This window comes from Somniosus microcephalus, chromosome 28 (genome assembly GCF_052327205.1).
Source record: "Somniosus microcephalus isolate GS21.2 chromosome 28, FLI_Smic_1.0, whole genome shotgun sequence".
In the NCBI taxonomy this organism is placed as follows: domain Eukaryota; kingdom Metazoa; phylum Chordata; class Chondrichthyes; order Squaliformes; family Somniosidae; genus Somniosus; species Somniosus microcephalus.
In genome coordinates, this window is record NC_141014.1 from 36,235,252 (window position 1) to 36,251,043 (window position 15,792).

The following is a 15,792-nucleotide window of genomic DNA, read 5'->3' on the forward strand; positions in this document are numbered from 1 at the left end:
CGTTGACATTTCAAGACGCAGCTGTGACCCTCAGCGTAACTCCAGCTCTCTCGGTGAAATAAGTCTGCAGCTTGTTAGGCAGCGCAGAGAGCTAAGTCAAGCAGGAGGCCCTGTGCAGCTGAGCAAAGTGAGGGGGGGAGCCATGAACCTGGGGCACAGTTGCTCGGGGGCCGAGTGACTCTCCCAGCGCCGGTGCTGAGGGAAGCACCGCACTGTCGGAGGGGCAGTGCTGAGGGAGCGCCGCACTGTCGGAGGGGCAGTGCTGAGGGAGCGCTGCACTGTCGGAGGGGCAGTGCTGAGGGAGCGCCGCACTGTCGGAGGGGCAGTGCTGAGGGAGCGCCGCACTGTCGGAGGGGCAGTGCTGAGGGAAGCGCCGCACTGTCGGAGGGGCAGTGCTGAGGGAGCGCCGCACTGTCGGAGGGGCAGTGCTGAGGGAGCGCCGCACTGTCGGAGGGGCAGTGCTGAGGGAGCGCCGCACTGTCGGAGGGGCAGTGCTGAGGGAGCGCCGCACTGTCGGAGGGGCCGTCTTTCGGAGGAGACGTTAAACCGAAGACTCCCGTCTTATCTCTCAGGTGGACGTAAAAGATGCCATGGCCACTGACGTAAGAAAACTACTAGGCGCTTGGTCTAAGCGTTAAACAAAGCTTTAATCAACTGTTTTACAACATGGAGGTCTAGTTGTGTCCTTCACTAGTTCCTGTTAAGAATGTCCTGCGCAAGCTGGGCTTGTGCCCGAGTATTTATACTCTCCCTGGACAGCGCCACCCGCAGGCCACTCAGTTGATTCATGTCAGCCACTATTTCAAAGAAGAGCAGGGGAGTTCGCCCCGGTGTCCCCTGGGGCCAATATTTATCCCTCAACCAACATCACTAAAAACAGATGATCTGGTCATTATCACAGTGCTGTTTGTGGGAGCTTGCTGTGCGCAAATTGGCTGCTGCGTTTCCCACATTACAACAGTGACTACACTTCAAAAAGTGCTTCATTGGCTGTAAATCACTTTGGGATGTCTAGAGGCAGTGAAAGGCGCTGTATAAAAATAATTTCCTCCCCAAATGTGAATATTCGCTCAATTTCTATTTCCCAATTAGTGGCAATTCTTCAAACAGTCCCATTTCCTATCTGATCATTTATTTCCCCGATATCTGCTCCACAGATATTCTCCACCTAGGGCCAGGAATGGGCTGGACTGCCCTTGGGTGTGGAGCGGAAGTAGGCCTCCATGTGGGGCCCTGGTCTGCGAACAAGCCTCATTAGGCCACCACGCTCGAGGAGGTCACTGGTGTGAAGTTCTGTCTGGGGAAAACATTTGCCAGTTGCGAGCATCTCTAACGCCCCACCCTCCCGCCTCCCAACCCACCCATTGCCACACAGGCGGGTGGCGCTCTCTCTCAGTTCAGCTCTCCGCGCGTCACACAGTGAGGCCTTCCCACATTGCGCTACTATTTAGGGCCATTATTGATCCAGACCCGAGAACTGTGCGACAAGGCTTCAAATTAAGCTCCCCTCCTCCTCCACCCAACAGACTCTTTTCCCCGCACCCCACCTCCCGCCCCCCCCGCCCACCACCGCCTCCCAAACCAGATAGCTCATCAATTGAACAAGACGGCTAATTGACAATCTGTCACCCATTGGTTACTGCCGATCGGCTCCTGGAGGGACGGGTCGACCCAGCAGCTGAAAACCAGACGGGCGGAGGGGAGAGGGGTGGAGCAGCTGTGAACTGTGCAACAGACACCAAACAAACAAACAAACAAAAAATCCTAGACTGTACAAGACAATTAAAGAAAATTCACACCAGAAACACACATTGATATTCGAAACATAGAAGATAGGAGCAGGAGTAGGCCATTCGGCCCCTCGAGCCTGCTCCGCCATTTAATGAGATCATGGCTGATCATCCAAATTCAGTACCCTGTCCCTGCTTTCTCCCCATACCTCTTGATCCCTTTAGCCTTAAGAAATATATGTAACTCCTTCTTGAATATATTTAATGAATTGGCCTTCTGTGGTAGAGAATTCCACAGGTTCACCACTCTCTGGGTGAAGAAATTCCTCCTCATCTCAGTCCTAAATGGCTTACCCCTTATCCTTAGACTGTGACCCCTGGTTCTGGACGCCCCGACCATCGGGAACATCCTTCCTGCAGCTAGTCTGTCTAGTCCTGTTAGAATTTTATAAGTTTCAATGAGATCCCCTCTCATTCTTCTAAACTCCAGCGAGTATAAGCCCAATCGACCCAATCTCTTCATACGCCATTCCTGCCATCCCAGGTGTCAGACTAGATGGTTCCGAGGCTGGCAACTCCCTCGGGAGCCCCTTGTTGCTTCACCTCTATATCTGGGAATCTGCTGTCATCCTTTGCGCCCTTTCCCTCCCAAATCTCATCGCTTCTCCTCCTGCGGCTCGGCGTCATATTTTGTTTGATGACGCTCCTGTGCGGTGCCTTGGGACGTCTGGCGGCATTGAAGGCGCTCCATAAATACAAGTTGTTTAATGTTGTTACTGGTTGAATCCCCCACGCCCGGAACCGGCACCAGAAAGGAAGGAATTCTGGGGAAACTGTGGGGCTTGCGGGGTTCGGGCCAGTCCACGGCGGGTGGGGGGGGGTCCTCGCCAGTCCTTTTTTCACGGGGTGGCGACATCTCCCAAACGGACGTTTCACTTCGCTGGTTTTACAGATGTAGGCGGCACCGGCCAGGCTGCATTTATCATCCACCCCGAGGCAGTGCTGGGCCTTCTTCGTGGCGACTGTGTCTACAACTCAAGCCCATCCCTGGTTGACAAGCCCCAAGAAGCTTGCTCACCTGCTTCAGGGGGAGCAGTTAAGAGTCAACCACTTTGGTGTGGGATTGGAGTCACACATGGGATTACATCGGATATACGGCACAGAAACAGGCCATTCGGCCCAACCAGTCCATGCCGACGTTTATGCTTCACTCGAGCCTCCTCCCGTCTTTCCTCATCTAACTCTATCAGCGTAACCCTCTATTCCCTTCTCCCTCAGATGCTTGTCCAGCCTCCCCTTAAATGCATCGATACCATTCGCTTCAACCACTCCCTGTGGTAGCGAGTTCCACATTCTCACCACTCTCTGGGTAAAGAAGTTTCTCCTGAATTCCCTATTGGATTTCTTGGTGACTATCTTATATTGATGGCCTCTAGTTATACTCTTCCCCACAAGTGGAAACACTCTCTCTCTATCCACTCTATCAAAACCTTTCATAATTTTATAGACCTCTATTAGGTCACCCCTCAGCCTTCTTTTAGGCCCAGACCTGGCAAGGACGGGAGGCTTCCTTCCCTAAAAGGGGCATCAGTGGACCAGTCGGGTTTTTGATGACATCACGACAGCTTCGTAATCATTTTTACTTTTTTTTTTAAATAACAAAAACTTAATTCTAATTCTCAAACAGCCATGGTGGGATTTGAACTGGCGTTCAAATGGATTACTGGGCCAGGCCTCATGATTACTAGTGCAGTAACATAACCGCAACACTACACAGCCTACCCCCCTGATGCCAGCCCAGCTAACTCAGCATAAACGGGAGATCGATCTGGGACCAGCCTGGTCTTGTTCAGTATTATAGCCGACAGTGTATTCACACAAGAAAACAGACCTGCATTTCTATAGCACCTTTCATGACCACCGGACGTCCCAAAGCGCTTTACAGCCAATGAAGTACTTTTTGAAGTGTAGTCACTGTTGTAATGTGGGAAACGCGGCAGCCAATTTGCACACAGCAAGCTCCCACAAACAGCAATGTGACAATGACCAGAGCATCTGTTTTTGTGATGTGGATTAAGGGATAAATATTGGCCCCAGGACACCGGGGAGAACTCCCCTGCTCTTCTTTGAAATAGTGGCCATGGGATCTTTTACGTCCACCTGAGAGGATACCTCGGTTTAACGTCTCATCCGAAAGACGGCACCTCTGACAATGCAGCACTCCCTCAGCACTGCACTGGGAATGTCAGTCTAGATTTATGTGCTCAAGTCCCTGGAGTGGGACTCTGAACGCACAACCTTCTGACTCAGAGGCGAGTGTGCTGCCCACTGAGCCACTGGCTGACCGAGAGGCCAACAGCGGGAGCTATATCTGTGCTTGGAACTCAATTGCGATCAATTTTAGTGCTCAGGGTCACGACAGTCCCGATTGAGAAGTCAGTCACCCTCTTCAAACGCATAGAACAGTGGCATCAGGTACAAGCCAGCGTGAGTTTAAAGAAAGAAGGGATGTTCGTGCTCCTGCCTTAAACACACTCACTAGGGTTGCCGGCCCTCCAGAACTTCCCCTGGAGACTCCAGGACACTACTGTGAGCAAGACCCAGGAGGAAAATCATAGGGAATTAAAAGTAATTTTTATTTTTTTTATTTTCTTTGCACACTTTGGTTTATTAGTTATAAAAATATCAGTCACACTGTGGCAACAAGAGCAGGTCAGAGGCTGGGTATTCTGCAGCGAGTGTCTCACCTCCTGACTCCCCAAAGCCTTTCCACCATCTGCAAGGCACAAGTAAGGAGTGTGATGGAATACCCTCCACTTGCCTGGAGGAGTGCAGCTCCAACAACACTCAACAGTCCATGCATTGGCAACCCTGGCTCATTTTCTCCCCTCTCAGCTCAGGGGCAATGCGACCAACTATATTGCCCCAACCTCTGCCTTATTGCATCACTTTTTCGACAGCACCTCCCAAACCCGCAACCTCTTCCGCCTAGAAGGACAAGGGGCAGCAGGCGCATGGGAACACCGCCACCTCCAAGTTCACCTCCAGGTCACACACCATCCTGACTTGGAAGTATATCGGCCGTTCCTTCATCGTCGCTGGGTCAAAATCCTGGAACTCCCTCCCTAGCAGCACTGTGGGAGTACCTTCACCACATGGACTGCAGCGGTTCAAGGCGGCGGCTCACCACCACCTTCTCAAGGGGCAATTAGGGATGGGCAATAAATGCTGGCCTTGCCAGCGACGCCCACATCCCATGAACAAATTAAAAATAAGGGGAAAAAAAAAAAATCACCCAATCAGGTGATCAAGAGTCTAATCACTTTCTGATTGGCTGTGGGTAGGTGGTGAGCGAGGAGGATGGGAGTGTTGGGCGACCAATGGCGGGAACGTGGGGGCGGGGCAGTTGGAGGCAGGAGGTCACGTGACAAAACCTCCAGGAACACGTCCCACCAGAGTTGGCGACCCGAACTTTCACACCAATGGCTCAGGTTAGAGACACGGAGAGAGGCTGATGAGTTTTAGCTGCTGTTCGTTCACCAGCAAAGGAACGGAGGTTCTGGCAGTGACTGATGCTGCAACTGTGGGGCGGCGAGGCTGAGCTCAGGACAGAAGGTGCAGCACAGCACAATATCCAACAGGAGATGGACGGGCAACGAGATACGACCAGGATCGGGGGTTTATCCCCCCCCTTTGCTCGTTCCCTCGGGTGCTGAAAATAACGCGATTTTCTGCCGCAAAAACATTGGCTGACCTCAAGTTTACGTTTCATCAGAACTCGGCTGCCCGTGTCCTAACTCGCACCAAGTCCCGTTCACCCTCTGCTCACTGACCTCCATTGGCTCCCGGTTAAGCAACGCCTTGATTTTAAAATTCTCATCCTCGTTTTCAAACCCCTCCATGGCCTCGCCCCACCACCCCCACCCCCCGCCCGAGATCTCTGTAACCTCCTCCAGCCCCACAACCACCGCCCCCACCCCCCGAGATCTCTGCGCTCCACCAATTCTGGCCTCTTGAGCATCCCCCGATTTGAATCGCTCCACCATTGGCGGCCGTGCCTTCAGCTGTCTGGGCCCCCGAGCTCTGGAATTCCCTCCCTAAATCTCTCCGCCTCTCAACCACCCTATCTTCCTTTAAAATGCTCCTTTAAAACCTACCTCTTTGACCAATCTGTCCTCATTATTTCTACTTATGTGGCTCAGTGGCCAATTTTGTTTGACAATACTCCTGTGACGCGCCTTGGGACGTTTTACTACGTTAAAGGCGCTATATAAATATAATAAGTTGATGTTGTTGTTTTGACGAGAAGAATTAAAACTTTGAAGAACGAGTCCCGCGTAAGAGATTAGCGTGTAAAGTTAAGGCACACGGGATTGGGGGTAAGGTACTGACTTGGATAGAGAACTGGTTGGCAGACAGGAAGCAAAGGGTTGGAATAAACGGGTCTTTTTCCGAGTGGCAGGCAGTGACTAGTGGGGTACCGCAGGGATCAGTCCTAGGACCCCAGCTATTCACAATATATATTAATGATCTAGACGAGGGAACTAGATGTAATATCTCCAAGTTGGCAGACGACACAAAGCTGGGTGGGCGTGTGTGCTGTGAGGAGGATGCCGAGAAACTCCAGTATGATTTGGACAGGGTGGGTGATTGGGCAGATGTAGTATAATCTGGATAAATGCGAGGTTATCCACTTTGGTGGCAAAAACAGGAAGACAGATTATCTGAACGGCAATAGATTGGGAAAAGGGGAAGTGTCCTTGTGCACCAGTCGCTGAAGGTAAGCATGCAGGTGTAGCAGGCGGTTAAGGCGGCAAATGGTATGTTGGCCTTCATAGCAAGAGGATTCGAGTACAGGAGCAAGGATGTCTTGCTGCAGTTGTACAAGGCCTTGGTGAGACCACATCTTGAGTAGTGTGTGCAGTTTTGGTCGCCATATCTGAGGAAGGAGGTTCATGCCATGGAGGGAGTGCAGCGAAGATTCACCAGACTGATACCTGGGATGGCAGGAATGACGTATGAGGAGAGATTGGGTCGATTGGGCTTATATTTGCTAGAGTTTAGAAGAATGAGAGGGGATCTCATTGAAACGTATAAAATTCTAACAGGACTAGACAGACTGGATGCAGGAAGGATGTTCCCGATGGCGGGGGAGTCCAGAACCAGGGGTCACAGTCTAAGGATAAGGGGTAAGCCATTTAGGACAGAGATGAGGAGGAATTTCTTCACCCAGAGAGTGGTGAACCTGTGGAATTCTCTACCACAGAAGGCAGTTGAGGCCAATTCATTAAATATATTCAAGAAGGAGTTAGATATATTTCTTAAGGCTAAAGGGATCAAGGGATATGGGGAGAAGGCAGGGACAGGGTACTGAATTTGGATGATCAGCCATGATCTCATTAATGGCGGAACAGGCTCGAGGGGCCGAATGGCCTACTCTTGCTCCTATCTTCTGTGTTTCTATGACTCTGCAAAATGGCCAGAATCCAAGGAGAGTTACCAATCCGACATACCCAAAAATAAAGCCATTTGGCCTTTTAATTAGAGTAATGAATGAATATAAAACAAGATAGGGGTCCCAGAATATTGCAGTCATTTGGTTTCTGAAGCTAAATAATGAAGTGCTACAGGCAGATCATTACTTCGCTGGCCCAGGGCCAGCATCACACCGTTGTGGGCCCACAGAAAGAGATTCCAAGCATCGCTGCTAAAGGGCAAGTCATTTTATCCAGTTACAGAACCATACAGCACACAAGGAGGCCATTCAGCCTATCAGGTCTCTCCTGCTCCCCCCCCCCACCCCCCAACCGCTGCTCTTCACCCGTAGCATTTTATTTTCCCTTTTAAGTGATTATCCAATTGCCTTTTTGAAAGTTACTGTTGAATCTGCACCCACCGCCCTTTCGGGCAGCGTGTTCCAGATCACAACAACTCGCTGCGTGGAAGAAAATTCTCCTCGTCTCCCCCTGAATTTTTTGTGAATTATCTTAAATCTGTGTCCTCTGGTTGCCAATTTTCCTGCCAGTGGGATGGCAGGAATGACGTATGAGGAGAGATTGGGTCGATTGGGCTTATATTCGCTGGAGTTTAGAAGAATGAGAGGGGATCTCATTGAAACTTATAAAATTCTAACAGGACTAGATGCAGGAAGGATGTTCCCGATGGCGGGGGAGTCCAGAACCAGGGGTCACAGTCTAAGGATAAGGGGTAAGCCATTTAGGACAGAGATGAGGAGGAATTTCTTCACCCAGAGATGGTGAACCTGTGGAATTCTCTACTACAGAAGGCAGTTGAGGCCAATTCATTAAATATATTCAAGAAGGAGTTTGATATATTTCTTAAGGCTAAAGGGATCAAGGGATATGGGGAGAAAGCAGGGACAGGGTACTGAGTTTGGATGATCAGCCATGATCTCATTAAATGGCGGAGCAGGTTCGAGGGGCCGAATGGCCTACTCCTGCTCCTATCTTCTATGTTTCTCCATACTTACTCTTCCAAAACCCCTCAATTCTGAACACCTCTATCAAATCTCCTCTTAACCTCCTCTGCTCGAAGGAGAACAACCCCAGCTTCTCCGGTCTCTTCCCCACATAACCGACGTTCCTCATCCCTGGTACCATTCCGGTAACTCTCTCCTGCACCCCGTCCAAAAAAAGCAAGCCTTGCATTTCTATAGTGCCTTTCACGACCACCGGACGTCTCAAAGCCCTTTACAGCCAATGAAGTACTTTTTGAACTGTAGTCACTGTTCTACTGTGGGAAACGCGGCAACCAATTTGCACACAGCAAGCTCCCACAAACAGCAATGTGATAATGACCAGCTAATCTGTTTTTGTTATGTTGGTTGAGGGATAAATATTGTCCCCAGGACACCGGGGATAACTCCCCCTGCTCTTCTTCGAAATAGTGGCCGTGGGATCTTTGACAGAGCAGGCGGGGCCTCGGTTTAACATCTCATCCGAAAGACGGCAGCTCCGACAGTGCAGCACTCCCTCAGCACTGCACTGGGAGTGTCAGCCTAGATTTATGTGCTCAAGTCCCTGGAGTGGGGACTGGAACCCACAACCTTCTGACTCAAAGGCGAGTGTGCTGCCCACTGAGCCACGGCTGACACATAAGGCCTTGTCATCCTTTCTAAAGTGTGGTGCCCAGAATTGGACAGAATTCAGGGTCATAGTTTGTTGTGCAATGTTGTGCTCAACTAGGATTTTAAGACATGTTTGTCCAACCTCCTTTTGTTGAAAGGGTTTAAGAGCAGAATTATTTCAGTTTTGGACACAGTACGCTAGCGGAGGTCTAGCCATGTGATTTATAAAGGTTTCCCATCACAGCCTTGCTTTTGCACTCTATGGGCTGGATTTTGTCAATGGGAAGCTTTTGGAGGCGGGATTGCTGCTGGCTGGCTTTCAATTCCACCTACATCAGCCAGCGGGATTTTCCCGATTGACCTTGTTAAGTCCGCCCAGCAGGCTCAGCAGGCCAATTAGGGGGAAGTCAGTGACAGAGCACGTCAACGTCTGACGTGCCATCTGTCAAAGATTTTGTGAAAGAGGAAATGTCAGCTTTTGACGGCTCTGTGAAGCTGTCAAACACGGACACGTGTAGTTTGATGAGTCCTTCTGTCCAGGACTCATCAAACCTTTCAACTTTGCAGAAATCACCTGGCTGTTGGTTCGGAGGATCCAACAGCCAGTCTGTGAAATTTACAATGGAGATGTCGGGACTCCGGCTCCACAGCGACTGAAGGCTGTGGGCAGAAACAAAGGTAAGTGAACATTTTCTAACACTTTACATTCACCTTACATACTTACCACTCCACACTTGCACCCATCACTCACCTCTACATTGCACTTTCAGACCCCTCCGGCCCCTGCAGACCTCCTACTCGTCTCCTCCACCCTGGCGGGGTTCCCCGAGGTCGGGAAGCCTGCACTTGCGGAAGGTAAAATGGGAATAAGCCTATTTTCTGCCCGATAACTACCTGTTAACAGGCAGTTAATGGGCTTTAATCCCTATCCCGCCTCGAGGAGACGGGACCTGGGGCAGGACGTTCTTCCCGCTTCCTGGCAAGCGGGCACGGAGGCGGGATGGGGGGGCGGGTTGGCCACCCGCCCCCCAAATTCTGCAACTTTACCGGCAGTCCCGCCTCCTCGGGGCTGACAAAATCCAGCCCAATGACTCTTACTTATAAAGCCAAGGATCCCCGTCTGCTTCACTCTCATCCTGGGTAGAATCGTGGCAGAAGCCTTCACAAAGACTTGTAGGAATATTTTCTTCTCATTTCCAAATTTATGCTCCACACCGCTGAAGAAACAAGGTCATACGCTACGCGTGCGCAAATATAAACAGTCGTGCGTGTAGCGCCATCGCAGTCAGCAGCTGACGAAAGCATAGCGCCGCGGGATCTTTTACGTCCTCCAGAGAGGGCAGACGGGGGGGCGCCGGTTTAACGTCTCATCCGAAAGACGGCACCTCCGACAGTGCGGCGCTCCCTCAGCACCGGCACTGGGAGCGTCGGCCTACATTTTGTGCTCAAATCCTGGTTTGGGGTTTGGACCTGCGAACTTCCGACTCTGAGGCAAGAGTGCTGACAGCTCGAGGATCAGCACCTCATCTTCTGATTAGGCACTTTACAGCCTTCCGGACTCAATATCGAGTGCAACAATTTCAGATCATAACCTCGGCCCCTATCATATTTTTATATATTTTTTATCCACACTTTTGGTTTGTGCCTTTTCCCTTTTTCTCTCTCCCACATGGCAGCTGTCTCTCACTCTGCCAGCGCATTTCACACTTCATCTAGAGCCATCGTTTGTTTCTTTACCTGTCCCATTACCATCTCGTCTCGCCTTGAATATCTCTTAATGTCTCTTCACCTCTCACTGACCTTCCCTTTTGTTCTTTCATCCCCTCCCCCATTTCCCAGCCCCCAAACTTGCTTTTTAATCTGTTTCATTTCCTGCTTTTTTCTCAGTTCTGACGAAGGGTCTTCGACCTGAAACGTTAACTCTGTTTCTCTCTCCACAGATGTTGCCTGGCCTGCTGAGTTTTTCCAGCGTTTTCTGTTGTTATTCCTACCAAGTGTCAGCCTTGGTCGAGCTGTCAGCACTCTTGCCTCGGAGTCGGAAGCTCGCGGGTCCAAACCCCAAACCAGGATTTGAGCACAAAATCCAGGCCGACACTCCCAGTGCCGGTGCTGAGGGAGTGCTGCACTGTCAGAGGTGCCATCTTTCGGCTAGACCGGCGCCCCCGTCTGCCCTCTCAGGTGGACATAAAAGATCCCAGGGCACTACAGGAAACTTTTTTTTTAATCCGGCACCGACGGGACCGGCGTGGTGCCGGTTGATCAAAAAGTCCGGATTACAGAGAGGTATACTTACCAAGGTACGAGAGCCCCGTACACGGCCACAGGTGCAGGAGCCCCGGTTACACGGCACTTGTGCAGGAGTCCCGGTTACACGGCCACAGATCCAAGAGTCCCTGTTGCACGGCCACAGGTGCAGGAACCCCGGTTACATGGCCACTAATATATAGTAAAACTTACCTGAACCTATTCCTGAATTTTGCCGGTTAAGAGAGATTTGCGGATATTTAGGTGCTGGTTAAAAGGGAGTTTCCTGTTTTTCGAAGAAGAGCAGAGGGAGTTATCCCCGGTGTCCTGGGGCCAATATTTATCCCTCAACCAACATCACTAAAACAGATTATCTGGTCATTATCACAGTGCTGTTTGTGGAAGCTTGCTGTGCACAAACTGTCTGCTGCATTTCCTACATTACAACAGTGACTATACATTAAAAAGGAAGTACTTCATCCTCAATGATGGTGGAGCCCAGCTCGTGAGTGCAAAAGACAAGGCTGAAGCGTTTGCAACCATCTTCAGCCAGAAACCGAGTGGATGATACATATCGGCCCCCTCCTCAGGTCCCCACCATCACAGAAGCCAGTCTTCAGCCAATTCGATTCACTCCACGTGATATCAAGAAACGGCTGAGCGCACTGGATACAGCAAAGGCTATGGGCCCCGACAACATCCTGGCTGTCGAGCTGAAGACTTGTGCTCCAGAACTAGCCGCGCCTCTAGCTAAGCAGTTCCAGTACAGCTACAACACTGGCATCTATCCAACAATGTGGAAAACTGCCCAGGTATGTCCTGTCCACAAAAAGCAGGACAAATCCAATCCGGCCAATTACCGCCCCATCAGTCTACTCTCAATCATCAGCAAAGTGATGGAAGGTGTCATCGACAGTGCTATCAAGCGGCACTTACTCACTTACTGGGTGGAGTCATACCTAACACAAAGGAAGATGGTTGTGGTGATTGAAGGTCAATCATCACAGCCCCAGGACATCGTTGCAGGAGTTCCTCAGGGCAGTGTCCTAGGCCCAACCATCTTCAGCTGCTTCATCAATGACCTTCACTCCATCATAAGGTGTAAAATGGGGATGTTCGCTGATGACTGCAGTGTTCAGTGCCATTCGCAACTCCTCAGATAATGAAGCAGTCCATGCCCGCATGCAACAAGACCTGGACGACATTCAGGCTTGGGCTGATAAGTGGCAGGTAACATTTGCACCACACAAGTGCCAGGCAATGACTAACTCCAACAAGCGAGAGTCTAACCATCGCCCCCTGACATTCAACGGCATCACCATTACCGAATCCCCCACCATCAACATCCTGGGGGTCACCACTGACCAGAAACTTAACTGGACCAGCCACATAAATACCGTGGCAACAAGAGCAGGTCAGAAGCTAGATTTTCTGTGTAGAATGTCTCACCTCCTGACTCCCCAAAGCCTTTCCACCATCTACAAGGCACAAGTCAGGAGTGTGATGGAATACTCTCCACCTGCCTGGATGAGTGCAGCTCCAACAACACTCAAGAAGCTCGACACCATCCAGGACAAAGCAGCCCGCTTGATTGGCACCCCATCCACCACCTTAAACATTCACTCCCTCCACCACCAGCGCACCGTGGCTGCAGCGTGTACCATCTACAAGATGCACTGCAGCAACTCGCCAAGGCTTCTTCGGCAGCACCTCCCCAACCCGTGACCTCTACCAGCTAGAAGGACAAGGGCAGCAGGCGCATGGGAACACCACCACCTCCACGTTCCCCTCCAAGTCACACACCATCCTGACTTAGAAATATATTGGCCGCTGCTTCATCATCGCTGGGCCAAAATCCTGGAACTCCCTCCCTAACAGCACTGTGGGAGCACCTTCACCACACAGACTGCAGCGGTTCACCACCACTTTCTCAAGGGGCAATTAGGGATGGGCAATAAATGCTGGGCCTTGCCAGCGACGCCCACATCCCATGAACGAATATATATTTTTTTAAATTAGTTATAAAGCACTTTGGGATGTCATGAGGTCGTGAAAGGTGCTGTATAAATGCAAGTTCTTTCTTTCTTTGAATTATGTCTGGATTGGGTCCAATTGGGTTGTGTTGGGCTGGATTAGGCCTGGTTTGGGCATTGTAAATTTAGACTAGATTTGGCCGCGCACATTTGAACTGGATTGGGGCTGGATCGGGCCTGGATTGAGTTCGGCCTGGGTTCGGGCTGGATTGGGCCTGGGTTCGGCCTGGATCGGGCCTGGGTTCGGGCTGGAACGGGCCGGCTTGGGCTGCGTCGCACGACAGTGTCTGTTCAGAGCCCGAGACCCATATCTCTCAGCTCTCCTGACATAATACAGCCAGCTGGAGAGCTGCAGGTGGCTCTTTTTTTGCTCTTTTTGAAAGTTGAGCAAACGACAGATCGAATCACCATCAGAAATCGGCACAAACTGTTACCAGCGTCACCACTCGCTCGACGCTGCCAACACTGGAACTGTCCTCGAATTCCTAAAGAAACAAACAAAAACGTATGCAGCGGACCACGTCTCAACAAAAGCCTCGACACAAACACATACCTCTAAACTTGCCTGCGGCACAGATTCCCCACACGCACCGATGAACGTCTCGCTGTGCACTTCCAATATTACATACATTGCCTGGTGTTCCGAGGTGTACATCTTCAAAAGCCAACAGCAGGCAATGGGTCTTCCTGCGACAATAGGAAGCCGTGTACACAAAAAGAACTCTTCGCTTGGGTGAAGCTCAGAGATTAAACGCTGCTCCTTGATCTGGCTGAAGTTGCGTTCATTTTGAAAAGATTTTTTTTTTTTTTTCCCCCCAGTCCTTCTGCGGACTCCCTTTTTCCACTGGAGACGCCAGGGAAGGGTATGAAGGCTTGTAGCACGCCCCAGCTATCTGTGCAAGAAAGCAAGCCATGCTGGGCTCGCGAGCTGGTCCAGCACCAGATTTAGCGACAGGAATCTGTCATGTTAGGCTCTCTGCCAGGATATGGCAGAAGAAGAGGTAGAGTCAGAATATTGACAGGTGTCGCAGGAGCTGATCAACGTGACTTTCTGCGAATAATTCTCATGTTGCTCTGTAAAAAACACAAGTTTCGAAACCCTTTCCAAAGCTCTCCTGGCCGAACCTCCAACCTTCCACCCCTCCATAAACTTTAATCTCTGCTGCCCGCATCCTAACTCACTCATCCCACTCACCCATCACCCCTTGACCTACATCGGCTCCCGGCCTGGCATCGCCTCCATTTAAAAATTCTCATCCCTGTTCCCAAATTCCCCCCCCCCCCCCCTTCCCCTATCTCTGTAACCGCCTCCAGCACGACAACCCTCCGCGATCTCTGCGTTCCTCCAATTCCGGCTTCTTGCGCATCCCCCCCCCCCCCCCGATTTCCATCGCTCCACCATTGGCGGCCGTGCCTTCAGCTGCCTGGGGCCCCTGAGCTCTGGAATTCCCTCCCTAAACCTCTCCGCCTCTCTCTCCCCCCCCACCACCTTCAAGATGCTCCATAAAACCTACCTCTTCGACCTAAGCTGCCTTAATATCTCACGTGATGTTATGTCAAATCTTGTCTGATTACGCTCCTGGGGACGTTTTACTACATTAAAGGCGCTATGTAAATGCAAGTTGTTGTTGTTGCCTGAGCTGCCTGGTTCAGGCTCAGAGGCCGACAGACTATTTTCCTTCCGAAAGGTGGAGGTCCCCTGCAAAGACCCGCTTCTTTGGTGAACAGGGTACATAGGGTGACATTTTGTGTCATTTCCTCACTGGATGGTGGGTGGGAATAGTACTCCGAATAGGCCGAGGAATGGTATAAGCATACTGGGAGACAGGCGAAGAGAGAGTTTGCAATGAGCATTTCAGAAAGAGAACACGGTTTCCACTTTTTAAAAAATTCGTTCCTGGGATGTGGGCGTCGCTGGCGAGGCCGGCATTTATTGCCCATCCCTAATTGCCCTTGAGAAGGTGGTGGTGAGCCGCCGCCTTGAACCGCTGCAGTCCGTGTGGTGAAGGTGCTCCCACAGTGCTGTTAGGGAGGGAGTTCCAGGATTTTGACCCAGCGACGATGAAGGAACGGCCGATATACGTCCAAGTCAGGATGGTGTGTGACTTGGAGGTGGTGGTGTTCCCATGCGCCTGCTGCCCTTGTCCTTCTAGGTGGTAGAGGTAGCGGGTGTGGGAGGTGCTGCCGAAGAAGCCTTGGCGAGTCGATGCAGTGCATCTTATAGATGGTACGTGCCTTTCCATTTCCATTCAGACAGTGGGGATTGGTGACAAGACGGTGACACATCCCTCCTGCAGATGCCTGATATTTGACACAAAACTATGTACAATGATAACCAGAGGGCACAGAATTAAGGTGATTGGCCAAAGAACCAGAGGCGACCTGAGGAAAATCTTTTTTACGCAACGAGCGGTTAAGATTTGGAATGCACTGCCTGGTAGGGCGGTGGAAGCAGATTCAATAGTCGCCTTCAAAAAGGAATCGGATAAATACTTGAAGGAGAAAAAAACTGTAGAGATGAAGAGCGGGGGAGTGGGATTAACTGGATTGCTCTTCGAACGAGCCGGCGCAGACTCGATGGCCCAAATGGCCTCCTTCTGTGCTGCACTATTCTATGATTCATCAATACCAGTGTGGAGGCTTCCGGATCCTGTTAAAAGGACTTGGTCTCAGTGAAGTGATGTGCAACACATACATG